This window comes from Lissotriton vulgaris, unplaced genomic scaffold (assembly GCF_964263255.1).
Source record: "Lissotriton vulgaris unplaced genomic scaffold, aLisVul1.2 SCAFFOLD_2145, whole genome shotgun sequence".
Taxonomy (NCBI): domain Eukaryota; kingdom Metazoa; phylum Chordata; class Amphibia; order Caudata; family Salamandridae; genus Lissotriton; species Lissotriton vulgaris.
The window spans coordinates 133,357-159,718 of record NW_028255453.1 but is presented as its reverse complement, the minus strand read 5'-3'; the positions used below and the strand labels follow the sequence as shown (position 1 = coordinate 159,718).

At 48.1% G+C, this 26,362-nt stretch overlaps 1 long non-coding RNA gene across 1 annotated transcript in view; it reads left to right on the top strand.

The window, feature by feature from the left end:
- The first annotated feature begins 1 nt into the window (after window position 1).
- Window positions 2-26,362, top strand: part of LOC147659117 (uncharacterized) — a 61,451-nt gene continuing 35,090 nt past the window's right edge. The window contains exons 1-2 of the long non-coding RNA XR_015307315.1: window positions 2-113; window positions 17,545-17,614. This is a non-coding gene — a long non-coding RNA (uncharacterized LOC147659117). The remainder of the gene's footprint in view (window positions 114-17,544; window positions 17,615-26,362) is intronic.

The window sequence follows — 26,362 nt, the reverse complement described above, 5'->3', positions numbered from 1 at the left end:
TTAAGTAATGGTCACCAGCTTGGAAGCTCTGTTAATTCTTCAGTATTTGTCATTGATCTCCTCGTGTGCCTGGTTTGGGTCTGCCCCTGCATCGTTCCCGATAACTCGCACAGGTAAGGACCTTGTAGCAGCAACATGATAACCCCATACTCGTCTGTAAGAAGTGCGCTCCGAGGCAGGTATCCGATCATGTTTGTGAAACAAGGAAGGGCCAATAACTGCTATGTACATTTGTTAAAATAAAACAGTCAAATCACAGTATACTGTTTCGGAGGTTCAGTCCCAGAGACATTATCTGTAACTGAACGCAGACACCCTAGGAAGCATGTGCTTTTAAGACAAGTTGCGTTCACTCACCTAAAGGTGACATGCTTCATCATTGAGCTATACTCCTCACCAGGCCGGCGCTACAATGCCTGGCGGGCACCACTAGAGGGCACTTTCTCGCATAGTAGGACAGAGGATGTTGTGTCATAAGATGTGAGATTGGTGAAAGTCTGAATATAAGATCATCTATCGACCAGTTGCCACAATATAGTTAATGTGATCTTCCTGGTCCATGTTGAGATTAAAAACAGTGGCAGAGAAATTGAATAACTAATGGCCCCTATCACTGTGTGAAGGTGTTGATCACCTATGGACCTGCTGGTAAGCTGGGGTCTATAATTCAGGTCAACGTTTTTCATACCTTGTGTAGTCATGGAGCAATCTGTTGGCATTTCATCAGGACCCAATATGGGAAAATGGGTAAATGTGACCTAATCTTCTCTACAGCGTGAGGAGCTCTGTAACTCAACGCCCTGCACTGTGCGTAGGTGATAAGGTGCCTATGAACATCTTACTTCCACAGGTGAGCACTGTCTAACAGAGTGCACTAGATACGGTAACCCTCATAAAATTCAAGACAAACTGACTTATCCAATAGCGAGGACGCTGCATCAGAGGGCAACTGGTTTGAAAAGCACATGCTTCCTAGGGCGTTCAGTTAGAGATAATGTCTGTGGGACTGAACCTCCAGAACAGTATACTGTGAGGTGATTTATATGAAGAATGGGTATACTGGACCGTCATCTCTTATGATATGTAAAATAAAACACAACACATCGGGAGGCCAACAAATCTATCATAAATTGAATGCAAAAATAGCAAAAGGCCAAGCAAACTAACAAGTGACAATTGTCTTTGCAATGGACGAGAGCATCCACCCTAAAGCAAGTTGGAGTATATAATGCTAATGCTACACAATGTATTTTTATGCACTTTTCTCCTAATACAAGTCAATGAAACATGAACACGTGATAGAAACAGTTACTGAAACAACACTAATGAGTAGGAGGCAGGATCTTCTCTCGAGAGGAATGTGAGGAGTTCGTGAGGTGCAGATAAAAGATACACAGACAAGCAGCAGAATTCACTGTTTCTGGAAATAACACTTCTGTTTGTCAATATTCAATTGACTACAAGATGCAGGAAAGTGTGCAGATGGACATCACTAAATAAAATGGTTCTGAGCCCTAATAGAATCATGTAACTTTGCAGGCGTATTAAGGCGAACAGACTATTGTAATTTGGTAATGTAATATATCAATGCATGTTGTGGCATTCATGTGTAACCAATTATCGGCATTAAAGAAACCAGTATATCCAGTTATGCTTTCTCAATTCCTTCTTCCTAGAGGCCACCACTGCTGCTAGCCAGCTGTATTCAGCAGTGCCTCCTGTGACCTGGAATCCTGTATTTAATCAACACCAAAGGTTGTCAATGCTTCTAGCCAACTATGGTCTCTGGTGCCACTCGCACCCCCACCACCCTTGGGCCTGTTATTCTTTTAGCCAGCTCCAGTCAGTAGTGGCCCCTTGGACCTGTATGTAAGCCTACTAGCCAGCTCCTGTTAGTACTGGCCCCTGGGACCTGTTATCATTCTAGCCAACTTGAGTGATTAGTAGCACCTTGGGACTAGTGATCATACTAACCAGCTTCAGTCAGTATTGGCTCCCTGAGAACTATTATCCTGCTAAGTAACTCCAGTCAGTAGTGGCCCCTTGGGCCTGTATGTAAGCCTACTAGCCAGCTCCTGTTAGTACTGGCCCCTGGGACCTGTTATCATTCTAGCCAACTTGAGTCATTAGTAGCGCCTTGGGACTAGTGATCATACTAACCAGCTTCAATCAGTATTGGCCCCCCCAGTCAGTAGTGACCCCTGTACCATAAATCCTGCAAATATTCAAAACCAGAGGTCAACTCTACTGCCAACCAGTTCCAGTCAATATTGACATGTATTGTTACCCTGCCTGTAATGAATACCAGAGGCTAGCGTTGTTGCTAGCCAGCTCCAGTCACCAGTGCCCGTCACATATTATCCTCAATAGGATCAATGCCCAAGGCCTGTGCAGCTGCTAACCTGCCCTAGTCAGTAGTGACCTCCCAGACCGCATATAATCAACAAGACTTTGGCCCTAATAACACTCACCCCACATCCTTATAGTATATTAGCAATGTAATTTATTTACATCATACAGTAGGTACCGCACTATTTCACACGATCCCAAAAACAAAGATCAAAATCAAACCGTTCTTGTCAAAAATGACCAAATCACACCAAGCACTATAGCCTGCCACATCACATGGCACACTCAGCCACAACATGACAAGATACCACGGCAGGGGTTTGGGGCCATTAATCCTCTGTTCGGGGCATGTATGCTGTAGATGCACATGCTTTGCATACTCCTGCCATCTTGTGTTGAGTCCGGATGTTTGCAAGTTGTTTTTCTTTGAAGAAGTCTTTCCAGTCACGAGGTAAGGTGACTCCTCCTTTCGGTGATAGTGCGCATGAAAACCAAACAGCTTTTCGTAGCATTCTCCCCACCTCATAAAGGCAATCCTATAGCCAAGACAGGAATTGCAAGGTGGATTGTAAAATGCATACAAATATGCTACCTTAAAGCCAAACGCACGTTAACCATTCCCCCTAGAGCTCATTCTACACGCATCTATGGCATTCTTACGGAACATTCCCCTAGATGACATATGCAAAGCAGCAACTTGGGCCACGCCACACACCTTCACAAAACACTATTGTGTAGATGTGCATGCAAAACAACAAGCTAGTGTGGGCCAGGATGTATTAAAAGCACTTTTTCAAACTACTGCAACGGATACAGGTAGCCACCGGTAAGCAGGATACTGCTATATAGTCTATGCATAGTGTACAATCTGCAGCTCATATGCCTCGAACGGAAAATGCTACTTACCTGTATACATCTGTTCTTGGCATGTAGAGCTGCAGAGTTGTACACGCCCACCCTCCTCCTACCTTTATCTGATCCAGTATTATCTGAATTAGATACATCACGCATTTACACCTTTCTATTTCTCACTTCTCCATCTAACCCTACTGGCAAAACAATCTTACGATGGAGCCGCAGCCCATGCACACTTTCGACCGTAGGAGGAGTCACCAACCTCATGACTACAAGACTTCTTCGATGACAAAAACAACATGCAAACATCCGAGTCCAACACCAGATGGCGATGGCGATCTATGCATAGTGTACAACTCTGCAGCTCTACATGCCAAGAACAGATGCATACTGGTAAGTAGCATTTTCCTTTAACTGCAAATTGCACTTTATGGCTTTTGTATGATTTTTCATATTTATTTGTATTACTTGCTTGCTTTTCTTATGTCTTGTTTTTTCTTTCATGGCCATATCTGGCTTAATAAGGATCTTTTTATAGATAAGATACCAGTATGCCTGGTACAGTATATATAACTATTCCTTCTTTTACATACAACAGTTCATTTACTGCTCCAGACAGCATTCTACACCCTGCTGGTTCATACTCCACACAAGAACATATGTTGTGGTGCATCTGGTGCACTATGGTGTGATAAGGCAACACATTATATTACACTGTAGCGCAACAAACAACACCATGCTCCAACGCACCATCCCACGTATGACCTCTCTGTCTAAAGTACCATCTCACAATGTTTCACACGCTACTACAACATAGAACTTTAGTTTAAGACTCACCACCCTTCGTAGCATCACACCATAGGGTACCACACAAAGCTTAACGACAAAACAAAGTGTTACACTATGCAACCCCAAGCAGACACAAATGTAGGACTCGGTAAATGAGGAACGGAATCAAGACTATAGGTAAAACACAGCGACTGAATGATGTGCCTGACCATCTGCACATCTGTACAATGACCCTCCTGGACAGTTGCCCCAGCCATATTCGCTCCAAGCTTATGTTGCTATTCGTGTTGCAGATCGGCCGTGCCGTTTCACCTCCTAAATGACAATGCATGTTTTATTATTTATTTGAAATGAGTGGAATGTAATTTCGATCAGAAGCATCAAACAAAAGGGTAAATGTGGTACCTAAACTGATAGGCAGGAGAGACGGGGACCAGGAGAGAGTTACGTGAGGTGATGGTAGCAGAAGAGGAGGTCAAGGTACGAGGAGGGACGGGGACCAGGAGAGAGTTACGTGAGGTGATTGTAGCAGAAGAGGAGGTCAAGGTACGAGGAGGGACGAGGACCAGGAGAGAGTTACGTGAGGTGATGGTAGCAGAAGAGGAGGACAAGGTACGAGGAGGGACGAGGACCAGGAGAGAGTTACGTGAGGTGATGGAAGCAGAAGAGGAGGACAAGGTACGAGGAGAGACGGGGACCAGGAGAGAGTTACGTGAGGTGATGGTAGCAGAAGAGGAGGACAAGGTACGAGGAGGGACGAGGACCAGGAGAGAGTTACGTGAGGTGATGGTAGCAGAAGAGGAGGACAAGGTACGAGGAGGGACGAGGACCAGGAGAGAGTTACGTGAGGTGATGGTAGCAGAAGAGGAGGTCAAGGTACGAGGAGGGACGAGAACCAGGAGAGAGTTACGTGAGGTGATGGTAGCAGAAGAGGAGGACAAGGTACGAGGAGGGACGAGGACCAGGAGAGAGTTACGTGAGGTGATGATAGCAGAAGAGGAGGACAAGGTACGAGGAGGGACCAGGACCAGGAGAGAGTTACGTGAGGTGATGGTAGCAGAAGAGGAGGGCAAGGTACGAGGAGGGACGAGGACCAGGAGAGAGTTACGTGAGGTGATGGTAGCAGAAGAGGAGGACACGGTACGAGGAGGGACGAGGACCAGGAGAGAGTTACGTGAGGTGATGGTAGCAGAAGAGGAGGACAAGGTACGAGGAGGCACCAGGACCAGGAGAGAGTTACGTGAGGTGATGGTAGCAGAAGAGGAGGACAAGGTACGAGGAGGGACGAGGACCAGGAGAGAGTTACGTGAGGTGATGGTAGCAGAAGAGGAGGACAAGGTACGAGGAGGGACGAGGACCAGGAGAGAGGTACGTGAGGTGATGGTAGCAGAAGAGGAGGACAAGGTACGAGGAGGCACCAGGACCAGGAGAGAGTTACGTGAGGTGATGGTAGCAGAAGAGGAGGACAAGGTACGAGGAGGCACCAGGACCAGGAGAGAGTTACGTGAGGTGATGGTAGCAGAAGAGGAGGACAAGGTACGAGGAGGGACGAGGACCAGGAGAGAGTTACGTGAGGTGATGGTAGCAGAAGAGGAGGACAAGGTACGAGGAGGGACGAGGACCAGGAGAGAGGTACGTGAGGTGATGGTAGCAGAAGAGGAGGACAAGGTACGAGGAGGCACCAGGACCAGGAGAGAGTTACGTGAGGTGATGGTAGCAGAAGAGGAGGACAAGGTACGAGGAGGGACGAGGACCAGGAGAGAGTTACGTGAGGTGATGGTAGCAGAAGAGGAGGACAAGGTACGAGGAGGGACGAGGACCAGGAGAGAGTTACGTGAAATGATGGTAGCAGAAGAGGAGGACAAGGTACGAGGAGGCACCAGGACCAGGAGAGAGTTACGTGAGGTGATGATAGCAGAAGAGGAGGACAAGGTACGAGGAGGCACCAGGACCAGGAGAGAGTTACGTGAGGTGATGGTAGCATAAGAAGAGGACAAGGTACGAGGATGCACCAGGACCAGGAGAGAGTTACGTGAGGTGATGATAGCAGAAGAGGAGGTCAAGGTACGAGGAGGGACGAGGACCAGGAGAGAGTTACGTGAGGTGATGGTAGCAGAAGAGGAGGACAAGGTACGAGGAGGGACGAGGACCAGGAGAGAGGTACGTGAGGTGATGGTAGCAGAAGAGGAGGACAAGGTACGAGGAGGGACGAGGACCAGGAGAGAGTTACATGAGGTGATGGTAGCAGAAGAGGAGGACAAGGTACGAGGAGGCACCAGGACCAGGAGAGAGTTACGTGAGGTGATGATAGCAGAAGAGGAGGACAAGGTACGAGGAGGCACCAGGACCAGGAGAGAGTTACGTGAGGTGATGGTAGCAGAAGAGGAGGACAAGGTACGAGGAGGGACCAGGACCAGGAGAGAGTTACGTGAGGTGATGATAGCAGAAGAGGAGGACAAGGTACGAGGAGGGACGAGGACCAGGAGAGAGTTACGTGAGGTGATGATAGCAGAAGAGGAGGACAAGGTACGAGGAGGCACCAGGACCAGGAGAGAGTTACGTGAGGTGATGGTAGCAGAAGAGGAGGACAAGGTACGAGGAGGGACGAGGACCAGGAGAGAGTTACGTGAGGTGATGATAGCAGAAGAGGAGGTAAAGGTACGAGGAGGGACGAGGACCAGGAGAGAGTTACGTGAGGTGATGATAGCAGAAGAGGAGGTCAAGGTACGAGGAGGGACGAGGACCAGGAGAGAGTTACGTGAAATGATGGTAGCAGAAGAGGAGGACAAGGTACGAGGAGGAACGAGGACCAGGAGAGAGTTACGTGAAGTGATGATAGCAGAAGAGGAGGACAAGGTACGAGGAGGGACGGGGACCAGGAGAGAGTTACATGAGGTGATGGTAGCAGAAGAGGAGGACAAGGTACGAGGAGGGACCAGGACCAGGAGAGGGTTACGTGAGGTGATGGTAGCAGAAGAGGAGGACAAGGTACGAGGAGGGACCAGGACCAGGAGAGAGTTACGTGAGGTGATGATAGCAGAAGAGGAGGACAAGGTACGAGGAGGGACCAGGAGAGAGTTACGTGAGGTGATGGTAGCAGAAGAGGAGGACAAGGTACGAGGAGGGACGAGGATCAGGAGAGAGTTACGTGAGGTGATGGTAGCAGAAGAGGAGGACACGGTACGAGGAGGGACGAGGGCCAGGAGAGAGTTACGTGAGGTGATGGTAGCAGAAGAGGAGGACAAGGTACGAGGAGGGACGAGGGCCAGGAGAGAGTTACGTGAGGTGATGGTAGCAGAAGAGGAGGACAAGGTACGAGGAGGGACGAGGGCCAGGAGAGAGTTACGTGAGGTGATGGTAGCAGAAGAGGAGGACAAGGTACGAGGAGGGACGGGGACCAGGAGAGAGTTACGTGAGGTGATGGTAGCAGAAGAGGAGGACAAGGTACGAGGAGGGACGGGGACCAGGAGAGAGTTACGTGAGGTGATGGTAGCAGAAGAGGAGGACAAGGTACGAGGAGGGACGGGGACCAGGAGAGAGTTTCGTGAGGTGATGGTAGCAGAAGAGGAGGACAAGGTACGAGGAGGGACGGGGACCAGGAGAGAGTTACGTGAGGTGATGGTAGCAGAAGAGGAGGTCAAGGTACGAGGAGGGACCGGGACCAGGAGAGAGTTACGTGAGGTGATGGTAGCAGAAGAGGAGGTCAAGGTACGAGGAGGCACCGGGACCAGGAGAGAGTTACGTGAGGTGATGGTAGCAGAAGAGGAGGACAAGGTACGAGGAGGGACGGGGACCAGGAGAGAGTTACGTGAGGTGATGGTAGCAGAAGAGGAGGACAAGGTACGAGGAGGGACGAGGACCAGGAGAGAGTGACGTGAGGTGATGGTAGCAGAAGAGGAGGTCAAGGTACGAGGAGGGACGAGGACCAGGAGAGAGTGACGTGAGGTGATGGTAGCAGAAGAGGAGGACAAGGTACGAGGAGGCACGAGGACCAGGAGAGAGTGACGTGAGGTGATGGTAGCAGAAGAGGAGGACAAGGTACGAGGAGGCACCAGGACCAGGAGAGAGTTGCGTGAGGTGATGGTAGCAGAAGAGGAGGTCAAGGTACGAGGAGGGACGAGGACCAGGAGAGAGTTGCGTGAGGTGATGGTAGCAGAAGAGGAGGACAAGGTACGAGGAGAGACGGGGACCAGGAGAGAGTTGCGTGAGGTGATGGTAGCAGAAGAGGAGGACAAGGTACGAGGAGGGACGGGGACCAGGAGAGAGTTACGTGAGGTGATGGCAGCAGAAGAGGAGGACAAGGTACGAGGAGGGACGGGGACCAGGAGAGAGTTACGTGAGGTGATGGCAGCAGAAGAGGAGGACAAGGTACGAGGAGGGACGGGGACCAGGAGAGAGTTACGTGAGGTGATGGCAGCAGAAGAGGAGGACAAGGTACGAGGAGAGACGGGGACCAGGAGAGAGTTACGTGAGGTGATGGCAGCAGAAGAGGAGGACAAGGTACGAGGAGGGACGAGGACCAGGAGAGAGTTACGTGAGGTGATGGCAGCAGAAGAGGAGGACAAGGTACGAGGAGGGACGAGGACCAGGAGAGAGTTACGTGAGGTGATGGCAGCAGAAGAGGAGGACAAGGTACGAGGAGGGACGAGGACCAGGAGAGAGTTACGTGAGGTGATGGCAGCAGAAGAGGAGGACAAGGTACGAGGAGGCACCAGGACCAGGAGAGAGTTACGTGAGGTGATGGTAGCAGAAGAGGAGGACAAGGTACGAGGAGGCACCAGGACCAGGAGAGAGTTACGTGAGGTGATGGTAGCAGAAGAGGAGGACAAGGTACGAGGAGGCACCAGGACCAGGAGAGAGTTACGTGAGGTGATGGTAGCAGAAGAGGAGGACAAGGTACGAGGAGGCACCAGGACCAGGAGAGAGTTACGTGAGGTGATGGTAGCAGAAGAGGAGGACAAGGTACGAGGAGGCACCAGGACCAGGAGAGAGTTACGTGAGGTGATGGTAGCAGAAGAGGAGGACAAGGTACGAGGAGGGACCAGGACCAGGAGAGAGTTACGTGAGTTGATGGTAGCAGAAGAGGAGGACAAGGTACGAGGAGGCACCAGGACCAGGAGAGAGTTACGTGAGGTGATGGTAGCAGAAGAGGAGGACAAGGTACGAGGAGGCACCAGGACCAGGAGAGAGTTACGTGAGGTGATGGTAGCAGAAGAGGAGGACAAGGTACGAGGAGGCACCAGGACCAGGAGAGAGTTACGTGAGGTGATGGTAGCAGAAGAGGAGGACAAGGTACGAGGAGGGATGAGGACCAGGAGAGAGTTACGTGAGATGATGGTAGCAGAAGAGGAGGACAAGGTACGAGGAGGCACCAGGACCAGGAGAGAGTTACGTGAGGTGATGGTAGCAGAAGAGGAGGACAAGGTACGAGGAGGGACGAGGACCAGGAGAGAGTTACGTGAGGTGATGGTAGCAGAAGAGGAGGACAAGGTACGAGGAGGCACCGGGACCAGGAGAGAGTTACGTGAGGTGATGGTAGCAGAAGAGGAGGACAAGGTACGAGGAGGCACCAGGACCAGGAGAGAGTTACGTGAGGTGATGGTAGCAGAAGAGGAGGTAAAGTAGACCTCTGTTGAGGATGAGTTCAGCAAAAGGGTCCCAAGGGCTGTCAAATGTTGAAGTGCATTGAGACATGTTTGATTGGATATGGGAGGACAGGCAGTGGCGGCTCCTCCGCTAAGGCAGAGGGGCGTTGCCCCACTGCTGCAAAGCAATGAAAGAAAGAACAAATACATTGATAATAACTTGAGATTATCGTTGTATTTGTTTCTGCCGTGCAGCGTTGTGGTACGGGTGGGGCTGCTCTGCTCTCAGAGCAGGGGAGGAAGGGTTAGCCCACTCCCTAGTGCACAATGACTGTTTGGCTGGCCTCTCGGGCCGGTCAAACAGTCATTCTTTTGTTTAGGTTTGTTGATTGGGTTTTAGCATTCATTATGACAGTTATGGTTCAGTACATTAGTGCTATGCTGTGAATACACAACAACAATAATCACCAGATAAACATTCTTCTACATAAGCATTGCATTGTCCGACCGTTGTTGTACTGTTTGGTCCGTGTTTACATACGTCCTATGCCTGTATCGGCCGTGTTGTGCACCTTATAATTAAGACCTGTCGGGGACAGTTGACACCTCCCTTCCAGCGCATTATCGCGTACTTGACGGGTTCAATGTAATGTGCATCTCATGTTGTGGTCCTGTCTTGTTTTTCAAAATGCCTTCCCCCCCCAAAAAAAACTCTGGTGGAGTACCCCTTTCCAACTGAGCCTTGGTGGGCTGTCCTTCAGCTGCGGCGAGGTGCGGGGCTGCGGCAGCGCGTGTGGTGTGGAGGGGGTCGAGGATTCGAGTCGTTGTGGTGATCCTTACTCTGTCAAGGGGTGGCCATTCTGTGTGGGTTCCACTCCAGGTTGGGCTCGGGGTGGCGGGCGTTGTTGTGCTTCCTCTAAAATAGGGGATGCCGGAACATCCGGCTGGGCCTTGGCCTGTGAGGCTATGGGTGTCTCCGGCGGGTTCGTTGTCTGTGTAAATTCGTGCATTAGTTGTGCCCATTCCAAAGAAATAGGGTGTTTGCGGACTCCCTTCAATTCTTCCTCCCGATGTGTCTCTTCCTCAGCTTTTCCCCATTTGATCATGGCACCTATCCAGGCTGCTTCCGGAGGTCCCGTAGGGGATCTCCAGTACATGGCAATTCCCCTTTTCGCCAATAGGATGGCTAGGGACATGAAACGACATTGTACTTTCTCGGTTTTCCGCCTGCTGAAAATCCCGAGCGCATATGCCTCCCATGTGGATATTGTTGTGATGTTGGTAATTGCTGTGAGTGACCGATGAACCCGGTCCCAAAAGCCTATATGTGTGGGGCAGTCCCAAATCATGTGTTTGAAGTCTGCTGCTGGGGCTTGACAGCGGGGGCATGCAAAGTGTGTATCTGGGAAGAATTGATGAAGGCGGTGCGGTGTGAGGTAAGCTCTGTGGAGGATATTTAACTGTATGTTCCGGACTCTCGCTTTTCTTGAGACTTTTTTGGGGTATTCCAGAGCTGTGTTCCATTCTTTATCATGGACTACCCTCCCTATGTCCGTTTCCCACTTTTGACGTAGGGGCTGAAGGGATGGAAGGATTAGTTTGCGCACTGCCTTGTAAAGCCAAGTAACCAAATGGCACCTCACTCCCTTGTGTAGTATTGTGTGAATTACTGGGTGTGCTGGAGGTTCCCCTGTGTTAGGATTCCAGTATCTACGGCTGCTATCTAAAATTTGCCTATGCATTAGAAATTGCCCGGGTGGGAGATCATACTGTTCCATCATTTGGGCATATGTCTTCAGCTGTCCCTCTTCAAAGAATGATTCCATCTCTGTGACCGCCAGATCCGTCCATGCCTGGAGGGCGCCCGTTGTGTAGTATGTGTCTCCTTTTGGAAACCCCACTAGAGGCAGTAGGGGCGAGTACAGCAGCCGCGTCCCAGACATACGATGTATTCTCATCATACAGGTGCGGGCTATGGCCACCTGCAGTGGCCGTGTGCGTATGGGTTTAGTACCCGGCAGTAGTAATCGGTGGATTGCCGGTTGCGGCACGGGGCCCTCCATGGTGATAGTCTCTCCTATATGGCGCCCCGCCGTCCAATACGATAGCCATTGGAGCTGTGCCGACAAGAAGTATGCTTCGAATGCTGGCGCTCCCAAGCCCCCCTCCGTCGCGGGTAGGCGTAATGTGGATAACGCAACCCGTCGCCGCCCTCCTCCCCATATAAGCTCAGTGAGGAGACTATCCAGTTCTTTAATGAATGATCTCTGTGGGACAACTGGGAGGTTGGTGAAAAGATACAATAGTCGAGGGACCATTATCATTTTTGCTAGTGACACTCGTCCTATGGGAGCCAGAGGTAACGTTTTCCAAAACCTCACTGCCGACCTAAGTCCTGCTAGCGCCTTACAATGGTTCCCCTCGTACAGATCCTCTGGGGCGTGGTACAGCCGCACTCCCAGATCCCTAGGGGCCTCTGTGTTCCATATGAGAGATTGGGTCCCGATCCTGGCCTTGAATGGGGCCAAGTGATGGCTCAGTGGGTAAAGCGAGGATTTCTGCCAGTTCACCTTAAGGCCTGAGACTTCCGCAAAATCTTTTAGTGATCTCCAGATGGCCGTCAGGTCTCTAGTGGCGTCCCGGACATATATTAATAAGTCGTCCGCATACAAGGTCAAACATTCATGCGCACCTCCATGCTCTTATTCAGGCTGCATTACAGCCTGCGTGGAGAACATGCCCAGCCCCCATTCACTGGCGAGCACCGATCCACGGCGCTCAGCCCAATTACAATGCTGCATTTCAGTATTGTGATTGGCTCAGGGGAGGGAGCATGGCTGCTTCCTGTTCCGGGCCCCAGAGAGACAACATGGGAAAGAGCAGAAGAGGGGAGAGGAGGTATGGTCCCTCCCCTTCCTCCAGGCTGCCTGACGATCCCTGATCCGTGCAAGCTGCTACTGAGAACAGGGAAGGAAAAAGAAGCAATTATTTGGGTTCTCAATGTAACAGTGTTAGGAGAAGTTAACTGGCATTGGCAAAAAAAATAGGTATCGACTATGTGAGATCTGTTGGCTATGTCGATGATTTTTTAGACATCTTGTAACGGTGGTTAGTAAAAGTTGCTAAACCTTTATCTTTTCAAAATACTGAACAAGCATTTGCAATGCAATAGGTCTTGCATTTCTTAAAGTTAGAGCGATTGGCGTTGAAAATAAGAATGTTTTTTGCTTTTGTTTTTTAATTTGCAGTGGAGTTGTTATATCTGCATAGCACTGTTACCAATGGTCTAAAAAAGCAAGAGAAACAAAATTGTCATTTTCAACGCCAACAGCTCCAACTAACAAATACAAGACCTATTGCATTGGCAATACAATCTGTCTCGCATTTTTTGGAGTTTGAGTTATTGGCAATATAAATGGCAATATTTTTCACCTAGCCATGCTGCAGGGTGTCGTACCATATGTGGCCAAAAGTGGGCCCATGAGACCTCTTTTGTACTGCACCCGACAGAAGATATGGTAAATCCACGCTACCATAATGCATTGCATGTAAGACAGTGCCACGAGTACATTCAAATAGCTATGTCCATATATACAATTAGTAGCTCTAAAATGTGACAAAAGAATATTATATTAATTCCGGGTTAGGTTGTACTCTGGGTTTCTTTTTATCTGCAGTGGAGTTATTATATTTGCATACCACTATTATCAATGGTATAAAAAAGCAAAAGTAAAAAACATTGTCATTTTCAATGTTATAAGTTGGGGGAGTAAGTCCTGTCGGCTCGTCAATAGAAATAATCACACTTTGGCTACACAGTGAAAACAACTCTTGAAGCAAAGCTCTTCACTGTAAGAACCCATTAGTCTGCTATAGGGCATGTCCAACTTTTACACATTAGGCACCGAGCCTGGGCTCGACAAGGCACACTCAGGAGCGACGTTTATAATGTTTACATGTTAGATCGCTATCCTACTGCAGGATATTAAGTTTCATACAGCCAAACCACAATGGTGACCCTGGAGCCACGCTTTTACAGTTAAACATGTAGGTGTGTACATGTACTTTGCAGCCCGCGCACAGTGGAAGGCCCCTTGTAAAGTTTGACTGGTTTCATTTATTTTGCTATCTTAACCCCTTTTAGATCACTGCAGTTTGAGGATCAGGGCCCTAAGGTGACACTCAGAGTTAGGAGGTCGCGTTTTCTCAGTTTGAGACCTCCGCTTCGAATAGATGGCGTCATTGCAGATCATGCCTGTCTTAATTAAAAAATTAAAACACCGCTATTTCAGTTGAAGTGCAGTGTGTGTTTCAATTAGGTCCTCAGCGGCAGCCCCAAATAGTCCGAGTTAAAGTAATCCCATCAGCCGAATAACGTGCACATTACTATTCATCAAATTATCGGGCCATCACTGTATCTTGATTATAATTCCTGCCTCCATGTTCTGGGTGCAGAGAGGACAATTCACGTAAAATGTAGCTTAAAGTAATGCAGGCACTGTTAGCAGCAGTCGTAGCTGAAGTCCGTAACCAACTGAAGCTCACACATCATCTATAGTCACTTGCATGTAAGGTACATCTCAACACGTCAGCTCAACGCCCACTGCTACAAAAAGTGAAATTCCATAATTAACTAAAGTTGCATTGATCCATTACATAGATATTATAAAAGAAGCTCCAGCAGCATAAGTAAGAATGTATTTGTTCAAAGCTGACGTCATTGTGTCCCGTGAATAAAATAACCCAAAGAAACCCCCCAACGTTTGAACTGCAACTGAGATCAGAAGAACGAAGTGCAAAAAAACCCACGTGCGTGACCTTGTCCCCAGGGTTAGCCATTGCAGTCAGGCAAACCCGAGCCTCATTCTCATGATAGCATGGATATAGAAAGTACAGTATTTAAAGCAGAACAGTACGAATGCATATGATAGCATGGAAATCGAAAGTATAGTATTTAAAACATAACATTACGAATGCTGATGATAGCATGGAAATCGAAAGTATAGTATTTAAAACAGAACAGTAAGAATGCTGATGATAGCATGGAAATCGAAAGTATAGTATTTAAAACAGAACAGTACGAATGCTGATGATAGCATGGAAATCGAAAGTATAGTATTTAAAACATAACATTACGAATGCTGATGATAGCATGGAAATCGAAAGTATAGTATTTAAAACATAACATTACGAATGCTGATGATAGCATGGAAATCTAAAGTATAGTATTTAAAACAGAACATTACGAATGCATATGATAGCATGGAAATCGAAAGTACAGTATTTAAAACAGAACATTACGAACGCATATGATAGCATGGAAATCGAAAGTATAGTATTTAAAACATAACATTACGAATGCTGATGATAGCATGGAAATCTAAAGTATAGTATTTTAAACAGAACATTACGAACGCATATGATAGCATGGAAATCGAAAGTACAGTATTTAAAACAGAACATTACGAACGCATATGATAGCATGGAAATCGAAAGTATAGTATTTAAAACATAACATTACGAATGCTGATGATAGCATGGAAATCGAAAGTATAGTATTTAAAACAGAACAGTATGATTGCTGATAGCATTGTGTTTTTAAAGCATAACATTACGAATAGCTCATCAGTGTTAACACATACCGGACCCTGAGGTGCTTCCTCTGCTGATATGTGCTTGGGAATGTCCGGTCTCTGGAAAACAGTGCTTGTGAAGTTGACTCCGCACCAGTTGGGCTGGTTAAGGGGAGCACGCGCCCCACCCAGAGCAGTAGCTTATCCGCGTGGGACTTTGGAAACAATCCTGCTCGGACAATCATGGGGCAAGAGTCTGATTCTGTTGTTCGGCAGGACACCATAAAGTACCTAGAGCATGCGCACTGCGTGATAGTGACATTCCGTCCCGCAACACCCTGGCCGAGCGTTTTCCATACCTATCCAGCCCAGTTGACCTATCCAATGTGGGGTCTAAGCAGGTGTTAAAGTCTCCACCCCAGATTATAGTGCCTGGTTGCATCTCTCTCAGGGTCAACCAGAGTTTAGCATAAAAAGAAGGGTTGTCTATGTTCGGGCCGTACACGTTCACTATCATCAGTACAGAGTCCCCGCAATTGCCCTGTAATACCACAAAGCGCCCCTGGGCATCTCGTATTGATTTAAGGTGAGTGAACGGTACTGTGCGCTTTACCCATATCAAGACCCCTCTAGCGTATGACGAATAAGAGGATGCCAGACGGAACGAAGACCACCTTGTTCCAATATGTTGTTCCCGAATGTCAGTTGCAAGCTACATCAATATTATGTCTGTCTAGATACGCCAACACCTTGCGTATCTTCTGTGGATTGTGTAGGCCCCGTACATTCCATGTAATGAGACTTAATGGTCTACAATCCTTAGAGGGACCTCCCATCTTGTATGTCACAGTCTAATGTTAGCCCCCTACGTGTTTGCTGTCGGAGGATGCCAGCCACAGGTGTGTCAGTGTTCAATTTGCCGATCGAGTTTTCGGTTTTCCCCATATCCCCCCCACCCACTCCACCACCCCAAACCTAGTGGAGACATCCCTTACAACGAACATCATCCTGTCCCATAGCCAACTTAATAGAAAAGAACAAAGAAATAACATAATGCAATAAAACTGTGCGGTTCAGGCGTGGGGGTCAGAGCTGCCTACCCATTTCCAGTAACCTCAGTTACATGAGTCTGAGCCCGCCGCGTCATGTTATCAGTTCACCCACTCACGTTACTGTAAATCTTATATGTGAAGCCGTTGGGAACAACATTGAACAAAATATCGAGTGTCTCGACAGTGATGTACTCACTCAGCGCTACTCCCACCAGACAATCCATCAGGTTCTGGTGAACTATTGTGACTTCTGTTGCGCTTTTTAGCATAGTCACTGCCCATTCCCTGCTCAAAAGCAGTGTCCTGAATATGCGGGGCATCCCTGACCGTAAGTCCAGCTACTTTCTTATTTTTGAATTGAGGTTTGGAAGGTTTAACTTCCTGTTTAATGATGTAGTCAGATGAGCATTGGGATCCTTCGGTTTCTCGTTCTCCTCCGATCTGGGCTTTGACCATCCACCTCTCTCCAAATGCTTTTCGGATAACTCCTGAAAGGAACGAGATGAACATATATCAGTATCCTGATACCTCTTAGGTGGTCTAATGTTATCGCAGCTAAGCAGATTGTAGTTTTTTTCAGTAGCTTCCTGTGTAGGAGACCCACCCTGTAGTTTATTTTATATTTGTTTTTCTTATTCTCCTCCTACTTCTTTGTTGACAAGTGCAATCTTATCTGGGAGTTGTAGCTGCATACTTGCAAAATAGACAACACCTATCTCTCTTCAGAGCACCAGTGATTAAAGCCTTCATGTCAGTTACAATTCCTGTCATGGAAAGTTGCTTTTCCCATAACGATAACCTCACTAAGGAGAGTTGATGAACTTCAGGCATTAACTATACAAGAGCCTTTCTTTCAACTTTACAAAGATAGAGTGGTTCTACTTACCAATCCTAAATTTCTCCTTAAAGTAGTTTCTGCTTAGGGGTAATTCTTGTGCGATATCAAATTAAAATAATATAGCATTAGCATTTTCATTATGTATTGAACCATCGTTATTCTTGTATAGAATTTATGTGCTGCAATGATAATAGAAGCAGATAAAAGTAATTAGCAAAATAAGCACATTGAACAAAATCAATAGTTCCACCATCTTTCTAAAATAATGTACATATGCAAGCATATAAAAACTGTATATAGCATTTTCCTACAGTGCTTTCCCGTGTGTGTGTCTGTGTGTCTGTCTCCCATTCCCTGTAGGGAGAGTATGTAGCTCCCCGTTGTAGAAGAGTCGGTCAAGAGGGAGCACACTGCATTGAATAATTTCTTGGTATGCACTTTTTATTAGTTTTACAGGAAATCACAATGATTGATTGTCTCTGTTATATTCTTCTTTCCCACAGGGTCTTCCACTTCAGTCCCTAAGGTGAGCCTCAGCCGCTGTCGTCTCTCGGACAGAAGGTAAAGACTCAGGTAAGTGTTTTTGCTTTATGGTTTAATCAAGGGAGGATGTGAGGGATAAATAATAGCTATGAATAAATATGAAGGGAGGGGGTTGGAGCAACCAAAAGAAGAAGAGTAGCCGATGATTTCTGCTCTTGTCTTTCTTTTCTGTCTCACATATTTCCTTTTTCCTGGATCCCTTTCACCCCTCAGCCTCCCCTCCCGTCCCTCTTTGACTCAGCCCCTTTTCAAAAACCTGTAGACGCCCACGCACCTGCAAGAGCCACGTCCCTCCGGGGTTGTGGCGTGGGACTCTGCGTCCTTCAGCGAGGTCTGGTCTCCATCTGCTTCGGCTTTCCCTCCTCCGCCAGGTTCGGGTGTTCCACTCGCCGACAAGCTGTTACCTCCCCTGGGTTCTGGTTTTCTCTCTCGGAAGGCTCTTAGGTCTTCTCCGTCTTTCCGGTCTTCCCCCGCTGGTTTTTCCGCCTCACGTTCCCGTGCTGTGTGTAGCTGGATCAACTACTGTCCAACCTGACGTACTCTCCACCCCACCTCCTTGAAGCGTGTATCCTCTGATGTCCGTCCTCAGCTCCGGCTTAAGGGGCCACCTGCCAATTCCCCTCTCTCCACTTCTTGATGACAGCAAAGAGGACAACTGTTAAAAGGGGACTGTGGATATAGGAGGGGAGATATATATGAAGGTAGGGCATGGCACTCCTTATACTCTATCCAATTGTCTGCTACAGGGGCTCCCTGACACCCGTCTTGCTCACAGGTTGGACATCCCTCCTCGCAGATTGATTGGCAAGCAGCTGGGTTAAGGTTTTGGCATGGAGTGACCTTGCAATGACACAAGTGCTCCTCTGCCCCAACCCAGAAATGCTTGTTTATTTATAGCAAAAAGCATTCTTGTTCCCAGGCCGAGACCTTAGTCAGGCCGCCCTTGTTCATGATCTATTGATGCTGCTTCGCCTCAGGGACGAATAACAAACCATCACATCTGCACAATGTATGTTCAGATCTTATGAGTTGGTCAAGGTGTAGTGATAGTGGTCTTAGCGATATCCCGTTTGGCCACCATGATGGCAGTACCCAGGAGGAGCTTGTTTGCCCAGGGTCCGTCCAGGCCGTCCATAACCCCCAGGAGTAGAGTCAGGGGCTTGTGTGGCACCTCCCAGCCCAGGATGTCCGTAAGCTCAGATTCCAATGCTTCCCAGTATGGGGTAAGAGGCGGACTCGTCCACATCAAATAGTAAAAGTCAGCCTGTTCCAGCCCACAACGTGTACATGCTGGGGTGGCTGTTAGGGCCTGTCCGATGGAGATAACCGGGGGTGAGATATGCTCCACGAATGTAGTACAGCTGGACCAGGTGAAGCTTGGCTGAGGTAGTAATGGTTTTAGGAGCCATCGAGGCATCCCGCCAGTCCTCGTCTACCAGCGAACCCAACTAGGCATCCCACTGGTGTCTGAGCAAGTCAAGTGTTGGACTGTTATTGGTTAGGGAGCAATATATCCTTGATGCCCCCTTTTCCCTAGATTCCCCATCATAATCTGTGCTTCCATTGGGCTGAATTCGGGAAGTGATGTGCCTACTTATCCTTATTTTGACCTGTGGTTTGTTACATTTTCTTATTCACCTTATCTGAAAAATCCACATCTAGTAGGCATTTAATTCAAAAGTGAGTGAAGCCTCCTAATGCATCTGGTCTACTTCCGTCACAACCATCCCTTCCTGGTGTAATACTGAACCGACTAGAGGCAGGCAGAAATAGTCGGTCCCACATAAGCAGAGGGGGGTCATGATGATAGACTAGAGCGTTAAAACGCGTTGGGCTCCATAGAAAGACTGGCAAGATGTTTCCTTTCAAGGTCAAGGTTGGAAATCAAATTCAGGACCCATACTCACTTGTTTCCACAGCCTTACTCCGCGACAGTAGTTGCCCATGTTGTAAGAAATGTTGGATACTATTTCATCTCAGGTAGACTGAAAACTCTTATGAGTAGCAACCTTCAAAAAAGAGCAACAGCTTTGAAGGAGCTCCTGGCACATGTTGTCTTGAATTGTAAAACTCACTAGGTGGTACGTTAATTTTGTCAACATACAACCTGGCAGTCAGAGTATACAGAGACATATCATACCAATATGTTCTACGTAAGTAGGTTAATCAAGAAGCAGTCAATAATTACACATGCACTAATCTGCTTTCCCATTCTCCAGGTGATCAATAAGTGTCCTATTTCCCTAATTGGGAATGTACCTTATAATTAATATGTGGAGACACCTTCCTGCTCGTCCCTAGTGTCGTAGTGTTCTGCCTCATCGGTTTTAGAGCCAAAGTCTGTGTCTGTTGTTACTCAGGAAGCAGGAGCTAGGAGTTGAGCACAGCAAGTGTTTAGTGTATCCTCAAATTTGTCCTCCTTTCTGCTAAGGCGCATATGTGTCTCCTCAGCAAGGGCCCAGTTGAACGCATCTATATGCCAAAGCGCAATCGTTGGGGCATGCTGGGACAGCCATGTGATTGCAATTCTACGTCATGCCAGTACCATAGGCGACTGACCAAATTTATAGGTTATCTTGCACCCTTCTGGCATCTAAAGAGGCTTAATAAACAGCATTTGGGTGTCAGCTCAATACTTAGTTGTGTGGCATGCACCATTTCTTCGACAGCTAGTTGCCAGAAGGAGTGTATTGCATCGCAGGGCCATGGTTAATGGTGTTGCAGCGCAAGCATATATCTGGGCAAGACACGACCTTTCAATAAAGGTCTTGTGGCGTTAAGTAGGTTCTTTGCAGAAAATTATAATGTATCAGTTGAAAATGGTCATTACTAGAAATCATACGTATTAGTTCATAGGCCCGCTGCCAGTCTTGATCTTCCAGTGGATGGTCAAAGTCTAAATTCCAGGCCTCTCGGGCCCGTGTGTAGTGCCTACTGTATCTGATCGCATTGTTCTGTAAAGATGCATAATTAGGTGTCTACACGCACCATAGGTTAGCAGTATCTCAAGGGTTTGAGTATGCGGCGGAGCTGTCGCATTTCATGGCCAGGTGTGCTTAGTTGTGTCTGCCAAGCACCACATGTTGTAAAAATTGCCCCTGGCTTAGGCCAAACTCATTGCGGGCATGTTTAAAGGCGATAAGTCTCATCTGGGTACAATTCACCCTATTGCTCGCATCCCCCTTCCTCCATGCCTGGAAGGACATACTGAGTGCTATCTGCCTGATTGGTTTTAATATCCAGATTGGGAGCTCCCTATGGAATGGTGCGCGCTTAAGTACTCTCACTACAAACCATTGCCATACTCTGGCCGTCTGTCGCACAATATATGGAGTATCTCTTGGTGTTTCCGATTCCATCCATTAACAGCTCTGGAAGACAACCAGCGTCCACCATTCCCGCCAAGAGCCGCATTTCCCAACTAGGGTCTGTGTTGAGCCATCGAGCTGCGTGTTGCAATTGAACAGCATAATATTAGGGGTCCAAATATGGGACCTCCAATCCCCCGCTGCATAAGTCCTGGTCAGTGTGGCCAAAGCCACTCTGCTATGTGTAATGGCAGTGTTGAAAGATTTACAAGACTATGAAGGGCATGATCGGTGGACTTCCTGAAAAACTCAAAAGAAGATGGGATGTCTTACTTCCATGCCTGCTTTTTGCCTAATGGGAAGGGCCACAGAAAGGAGTGGGGTCCTCCTTATTTTAGCTTCTGTTTGGGTTTCCTGTCTGGACCACTGTGCCTTGTGAAGGAGGGATTGGAGAAACCTCTTGTTGAACTTTAGCAGATATAGTGGACTATGTGCTTGGCGTTTGCTCCAGGATGTATGAGTACATGGAAAAAGCAAGCAAAAACATCGAGGACAGCTTAGCTCCAGAAGCTCTGGTAATGCCAAAAGGCTGCTACGGGGGAGTTCCAGCCAGGGCAGATGGTGTGGGTTTTGGGGCCTGTGGCTCCTAGGGCTCTGCAAGGTAAGTAAAGTGGACCATACCCTATCCTAGAAAGAAAAGGGGCGGTCACCTACCTGGTAGACCCTGGCTCTGACAGGAGTCATAAGAGGGTCATCCATGTCAACTGCCTTACACCCTACTATGACATGGCAGATCTGACCATGCTCATGGTTACAGATGAGGATCAGGAAGCAAAGAGTGAACCTGTCCCTGACCTGTACAGCAATCCAAAAGGTGGGTCAGTGGAAGGTGTGGTCTTGTCAGACACCCCACCTGCCCATCAGGAGACTGATTGCAGACAAGTCCTAAATCAGTTTGCTGAGCTCTTCATTTTGACCTCCTGCCAGACTCGCTGGTGTATCTATGCTGTAGATGCTGATGAAAGCCTACCTTTCGAGAATAAAACATACAGGCCGACTGAACATGTGAAAGAGAGCATCAAAGCTGAAGTAAGCATGATGCTGGAATTGGGAGTTCAAAAGCCTTCTGAGAGCCCCTGGACCTGCCCAGTTGTCTTAATCCCCAAGCCTCATAGCCAGGATGGTAAGAAAGAAATGAGGTTTTGTGTGGACTATTGGGGCGTGAATGCTGTGACCAAAAGCGATGCATACCAAACTCAATGGGCAGATGAACTTATTGACAAGTTGGGAGCAGCCAAGTATTTGAATATGTTTGATGTCACATCAGAGTACTGGCTGATAGGCCTGACGACTCCAGGAGCAAAAGAAATATCTGCATTTTCAACCCCAGATGGGTATTATCAGTTCACTGTAATGCCCTTTGGTTTGAAAAATGCACCTGTCACTTTTCAAAGGTTGGTGAACTATGCTCTTACTGGATTGGAATCCTTGAGTGCAGAATATCTACACAATATTGCTGTCTTTAGCTCCACCTGGCAGGATCACCTGATCCACCTTAGGAAAGTACTGGAGGCTCTGAGAAGTGCAGGCCTCGTTATCAAGACATGCAAGTGCCAGATAGGGCAGGGAAAGGTTGCATACTTGTGTCACCTTTTGAGTAGAGGCCAGGTTCAACCCTTACAACCCAAGTTCTCTTCCAGGTGATCCTCATCAATAGTCATAATCACTGAATATTCCCGCCCACATGCGGGGACCCCGGAAATAATATAAAAATATATATGTAAATCACATATAACTAGCTCCACATATATGTATGCGCATATATCATTTTTTCTCACACCAATGCAGCCCCAAAACTGAGGCTAAACAATGTAATTACGCAGTCATGTACTGAATTAGCAAGGAAATAAAAATCACATTAGGTCAAATAGACCTTGAACTCTGTGTTTTAATGAGCAGAATACTCGTAAATCATGAAAATTGCTAATAAATAGACATTGTTAGCCCATAGGCTGCATTGTAAAGCAAAAGCATAGAAAATGAAACCATTTTCAACAAATAAAACTGGCACAGTGCTTTTAAGGCAGCCATGACTCCTGGCTTCCCATCATGCCTCAGGGGTGACTGTTAGAACAGTTGTTCTTTCCGGCTCCTTCAGTCAGGACCCTGGTTTAACAGCTCCTCCCTTTTTTGACTTTCTGTCAAAAAATACTAGTGATTTTCCTCAATTTTTACTTTCACTCGTCATCTTTTAGGCTTAGAGTGTTAGTGCTGCCTTTTTTGACTTTCAAAAAAGGAATATTTTTCTCAAAATGCCTTCTCTTTTTAACACCTGCCCTTCCTGTGGGAAGAAGAAGGCTAGGATTGATACACACTGTGTGTGTATCCTCTGTCTCCCCGAGACACACTCTGCAGACACTTGTGAACACTGCAAGAATCTTTCTAGGAGAACCCTCAAGAATAGAGAGAGGATAAGGATCTATGGCCTCTCTGAAAGAGGTAGGTCTCCTAAGAGACAGAAAAAATGAAGGACGCTATCGACGTCGAGAGAAGTCCCGACTTTTTCACCTTCGGCATCGGGATCGGCGTCCAAGTTTCCAGCAGCGACGAAGACGACGTCGAAGACTAGTCATCTTCCTTCGACGATGAAGACTTCAGCGTCGAGATCCAAGGTACCTCCGCTGACGGCAACCGGGCGACGTTCGGCGTCGAGGGAGAGGTTCCGTTGACGCATAGGAGCTCAATGTAGAGACAGCTGTCGTTGACGCAGCATCACAGGCCTTCGACGGCGAAGCTTCCTCTTTCGACGCCTAGTCATAAGTGTTCGACGTCGAGGCACACTCCGACGTCCCACCACCAGTGCTTGATGTCGAGACACACTCTGTCGTCGCCTCACCACCGGCGCTCGACGTCGAGACACACTCCGACGTCACCTCGCCACAAGTGCTCGACGTCGAGACAGTCAGCGTTGGCGGCAGAGGGAGAGACGACCTCAGGGAGACACTCTAGGTGTACTGAGCATTCTCCTGGGAGCAGGAGTCTTCCTGCTAAAAGGAAGAGGGGTCCAGCGGATCAGGCATCACAGAGTCACTCAAGATCCCGCTCTAGAAGCCTTTCCAGAGAGAATTTGCCTCCAGTGAGATTTTCATCATCTTCTTCAGGCTCTCCCTCTTCTCACCAGAATAGGGCTCCAGATGTAGTGATATATTCCTCCGACAGTGAGAGGTCCAGGCATTCTCCTGCTCGTTCGCTGCATGAACAGAGGAGATCACCCCCGCCAACAAGTTCGCCTGTGAGGAGAGATACTCAGAAGTCGCCCTCCATCAGGTTGTCCCCAAGATGGTACAGGCCTCTCCACCACTGGGCGCCAGGCAATGAAACAGCGGCCAGGCTAGCAGCAGATCGAGATAAACCAGTGTCTAGGCCCAGAGAACGATCGCGCACCCCGGTGTACTCCAGCAGACGGAGGTCCAGGTCTCGGAGCAGAAGGAGGGAAAGCAGATCTCCCACTGCTTCCTCTTCTCCTACTCGATCTCATGGGGATTATTCTCCGACCTTGACGGACAGTCCTCCATCCAGAATATCTCCCATGGATGATATCTTTACCTTTCAAGACACCTTGGGCCGAGGGGCTCTTAAGCAGGGAGTTCCCATGACAACGCACCAGATCGAAACCTCAGTTATTTTCGAGACTTTGCATCACAGGTCTGCCCCCAAACCTCTGCTGCCCTTGGTTCCGGGGATTATAGAACCGGTTATGGAGGTGTTCCTCACGCCAGCGACAATAAAGGCCACTCCAGCGAGGATTCTCAAGAAATATCGCTCGCCAGAGAAGGATCCTCTTTTCCTCAGAGCCGATCCACCACCAGACTCGGTCATCATCGCAGCGGCGAGAAAATCCCATGCTGTAGCTTCCTCCTCCACTTTACCTCATGATAAGGAGAGCAAGTCGCAGGATTGATGGGGAAGAAGAGTCTGCAACACCTCAGCCTCACTCCTGAAAGTATCCAATGTGGAAGCGCTTTTGGGCCGCTATGATAGGTCCCTATGGGATTCTCTGCAGCGGTTCATCAAGAAACTTCCGCAAGAGGATCAAAAGGACTTTGAGGAGATTCTCTTGGAGGGCAGTCAAGTCTCCAACCAAATCATCAGCGCTGCAGCGAACGGTGCGACCCTCTCAGCGCATGGCTATGCTCACGGAGTGTGTGCAAGAACGTCTTCCTGGCTACGTTTTACTGCATTGAAACCAGAAGCTCAATCCCGGATCTTGACCTCGCATTTTTCAGGAACATCATTGTTTGGGGCAAGTACCGATGAAGAGATGCAGCGGATGAAAGCAGAATTAGACACTCTTAAAGCCGTGGGGCTTGAAAAGAAAAAAGAGTTTCAGAGGAGGTTTCGCTCCTACAGTAAACTCTTTTCCAAGCAGAGGGTTCAAACTCCTCAGTGGCAGAAGGGTCAGGACCAACAGGGGCAGCAGAAGTCTCTAAATAGAGGCAGGCGTAATTCCAGAGGCAGTGGAAATCAGCGCCAGGGCAACAATTCCAACAAAGCCCAATCAAAGCCATGAGTTCCTCTTTCCCCCAGCGCCGTTAACCACTCCAGTGGGGGAAGCATCGCGCATCATATGGAAGAGTGGCATACCATTACAAAAGATCGCAGGGTGTTAGCTACACTTCAGAATGGATACTGTCTTCGTTTCCAACAACTGCCTCCACCCGTTCCTCCAATGCCAACATCAACTCATCCGCTGAACCTTCTGAAAAAGGAAGTGGCTATCCTTCTCGAAAAGTCAGCCATCGAGAGGGTGCCAATCTCTCAAAGGAGGAAAGAGTGTATTCTCGATATTTTCTAGTCAGGAAAAAGGGCCAGAAGGCAGAATACAGACCCATTCTGGACTTGAGAACACTCAATCTGTATGTCAAGAAAGAGAGGTTTCGCATGTTGGCGCTTCATCAAATATATCCACATCTCAGGAGAGGAGATTGGATGGGCTCGCTGGACCTAAAAGATGCATATTTTCATGTGCCAATCGCTCACGATCACAGAAGATTCCTTCGGTTCCGGGTGGGGACCTCTCACTACCAGTTCAAAGTCCTCCCGTTCGGGTTGAAGTCAGCACCCTGAGGGTTCACGAAGTGTGTCGCAGTGGTAGCGGCCGCTCTACGCCGCAGGGGTGTCTTCGTGTACTCATACCTGGACGACTGGCTGTTGAAAGGTCCTTCGCCAGACAGTGTAAGAAATCAATTTCTGAGCTGCATCGACCTCTGCTACCGGTTGGGTCTGCATGTGAACTTCAACAAATCAATCTCACAGCCCCAGCAGAAGATACATTTCCTAGGAGCTCTGCTAGACTCCGAGGTGGGAAAAGTGTTTCCTTCGGAGGAGAGACCGTGTTCCATAGCTCAGAAGGGTCAACTGGTGCTTCGCAGCAAAGACCTAAAGGCGCAAAGGATTGCCTCCCTGCTAG